Genomic DNA, 3,260 nt, shown 5'->3' on the forward strand with positions numbered 1-3,260 from the left:
CCTTTGGGCTCTGGGGAAGGAAGGAAGGAAGGAAGGAAGGGACCAATTCTCTGATTCTCTTTTGGCACTGGTACTTTGCTGGCTTTAACTGGTGATTCAAGGGTGGGGAAATAGCCTTGATGAAATGAGCTAGAAGTTTGCGAAGAATTGGGTCACACCCAGTGTTTTCTTTTTTACTGGCTTTTCATCTTTGGGCTAATTGGTGGAAAGTGGCAAAATTTCACAGTGGCTGGATGGGCTTGTGGGCGTGCAGGACCCTGCCTTTTTCCTGCCTTTTTGGTAGTGTGTGTGTGTGTGTGTGTGTGTGTGTGTGTGTGTGTGTTTCATGTGTGTGATGTTTGTGTGATGTGTAAGAACCTTTCTGGAAGAGGTGTGTGTGTGTGTGTGTGTGTGTGTGTGTGTGTGTGTGTGTGTGTGTGTGTGTGGTGTGTAAGAACCTTTCTTGTAGTGGTGTGTGTATGTGTGGTGTGGTATATAAGAACCATTCTGGTAGTGTGTGTGTGTGTGTGTGTGTGTGTGTGCGCAAGTATGTGTGTATGGTGTGGTGTGCAAGAACAATGTCTTTGGGGATAAGAAAAAGCTGGGAGAGAGGGAGGCAGAGGAAGAAGGTAGGTGAGAAAGAAACCAAAAGGAAGAAGAGAGATACAGGAGCCTAGATAGGATTTAAAGGGATTTGTAAGGGGGTAGCTGAGTCTCAAGAGATGTTTTTGGTCTTTGTGTGGAGAGTATTGCCCAGAGCATCAGCTCCCCTGTGGGGGAGTGGAAATTGGGTAGTATAGTCGCAGGTTTGTGACCCTGCTGGCAGATGAGTTTTAGGATGTGCTTCCAATGTTTTTCTCTTTTGGCAGAATATCAGTTGTTTAAGGGAATTGCTCATAAACATTAATCACCAAGAGCACTGAGCAACTTCTGGAAGCCCTCCCTAGTTTCTATCAACTGTATTTCACTTAGTCATTTTCAGTAAAACTATTTGATGTTGTAGGAATCAGATTGAGACTTCATTTGCTGACTTTTGCTCTTGGTTTGACTGGAATGTTATAAACCTGTCAGGCAGTTTCAGAACAACTGCAATACTAATTTTTTTTTTTTTGCCCACTATTTTCCTCCCTCTCTCTTTCCTTTCTTTGAACATAACAATGGAAAGGCCAATAAGAAGGCAGGGAAAGAGGAACCTATTGGGAGAGCAAGTAAAGCATTTTATTTATTTTAGTAATTTTTGAAGAAATGGCCCACTTTTTTTGTTTTGTTTTGTTTTGTTTTTGTTTTTGGGTCACACCCAGCAGCGCTCAGGCATTACTCCTGGCTCTGCACTCAGAAATCGCTCCTGGCAGGCTCGGGGGACCATATGGGATGCCAGGATTCGAACCACTGCCCTTCTGCATGCAAGGCAGGTGCCCTATCTCCATGCTATCTCTCCAACCCCTGGCCCACTTTTATATAAAGCATTTATGAAGATTCCATTAAAACATAGAACTCTACTGTCATGTTGAGCTCTATCTCAAATATATTCTATTTTCTATTAAATGTTATTTTTGTCTTTCCAGAAATATTTTGTTCCATGTTCAGAACTTTCCTTAGAGATTTTTTTTTTTTTGCTGCTCTGTGATCATAAAATAGAATAATCTACACTTTAAGAGTTTTCCAGTATCAGATGGTGGTTTTATATCAGCTTCAAGAATCTTACATTCTCCTAGATAGATATTATTATTTGTGGGAAATACTTGATAGCTGAAGATTGAGACTTGGGTCTCATCCACAGCTCTCCTATTTATTGCCTTTGTTTCACATGATAACCACCCCATTATTGCCTTTCCTTAAAATTCCTATTGTAGCCTTGAGGAATACTTCACAACTCAAAACTTATTTTTGAGACAAATGGATATTTAAGTGATTAGAAATAAATTTAGTTCTTATACAGTGTCTATTTAATTAATGTGGGCGATACCTATAACATTAAATTATAATCTGGAACCAGAGAGTTAGTACACAACAGTAAATGTCTTGCTACTCAAAGGGCCCATCTAGGTTCAGTATCTTATGCAACATCTGATCTCTGACAGTGTGATCCCTGAGTGAAGACCCAGGGTCACCACTGAGTGTGATCACCCAAGACAAACTAAAAAATAAAAAAATTTTAAAAAATTACGTAAGTTCCATTTTGGGTACTCATGGTTAGATAAATCTCTAACAACTCTGATTAAAACATGTGGCTTATTAGAGAACTAAGCTTGACCTATTCTACTTTAATTATCTCTTTGTAAACTCTGATAGCATCTTCAGTGACATTGCACTGAGGTGTCAAGTTATTGCAGACTTTTGCATATTTTTCTCTTATGAACAGTCCACAATCACTAACATAAAATTAAGTTTGCCTACTAAAATGTAATGCCTTTAATTTTTATTCAACATCTTCCCCAGCAGATATTTGGAATTCTCCTCCTCACCAGGTGCTAAATACAAGGAAGCTATTCTGAATCTCAGATTATAGATATTATGAAGTCATCCTGAGAAAGATATTTAGGAGTAATGCACCCCAGAATGCCATTTACATCCATCTTGTAAACTGCGTGCCTGCTCTTGGACACATTGGAAATCAGTAGATAGAGGTAAGTGATAGTCCATCACAGTGAAAATACATTTATGCCTTTATTATTTTTGTCATTCATAAAACCCTAGTACAAAAAGGCTATAGAGAATGAATTACTAAGAAATGCAAAGTTAAGCCAATTCAATGAATACATCAGAACTATCTCAGCTAAGTTAAATAATTCAGTCACACGCTTCGACAGCACATATACTAAAATTGTAATGATACAGAGAAGATTAGCATGGCCTCTGCACAAGATGACATGCAAATTTGTAAAGTGTTCCATGATATAAATAAAATAGATATAAAAACTATATATAAAATATAAAATATGAAATAAATTAGCATATTAAAAATAAATAATTCAGTCACAGTTGGATGAATACTATGTGAATTCTATATACAGGAAGTATACAGAATAATAAACTTTAAGTGATGGTTGTTAGCGATTGGTAAAGAAAATAAAAAACTGTTGGGAAAAATCAGTGGATATACAATTTAATTTAGTTTTAAGAATTAAAATAAAAAGATAATGCTATTCAAGGTATTGTCTATAACAAGCAAATGGTAATGTGTACTTCAAAGTTCAAGAATGAATTTGAAATTAAAGTGACCTAGCCATCATACACACATCTACTGTGGACATAAAGAAACAACTTAGTGTATTGTATTG

At 37.1% G+C, this 3,260-nt stretch overlaps 1 non-coding gene across 1 annotated transcript; it reads left to right on the plus strand.

Moving 5' to 3' along the window:
* Positions 1–2,777: 2,777 nt before the first annotated feature.
* LOC126009801 (U6 spliceosomal RNA) lies at positions 2,778–2,879 on the plus strand. Its single transcript, XR_007496000.1, has one exon. It is a non-coding gene; the product is annotated as a U6 spliceosomal RNA (small nuclear RNA).
* Positions 2,880–3,260: the final 381 nt, after the last annotated feature.

The sequence above is a fragment of the Suncus etruscus genome, chromosome 5 (genome assembly GCF_024139225.1).
Source record: "Suncus etruscus isolate mSunEtr1 chromosome 5, mSunEtr1.pri.cur, whole genome shotgun sequence".
NCBI classification, from domain to species: domain Eukaryota; kingdom Metazoa; phylum Chordata; class Mammalia; order Eulipotyphla; family Soricidae; genus Suncus; species Suncus etruscus.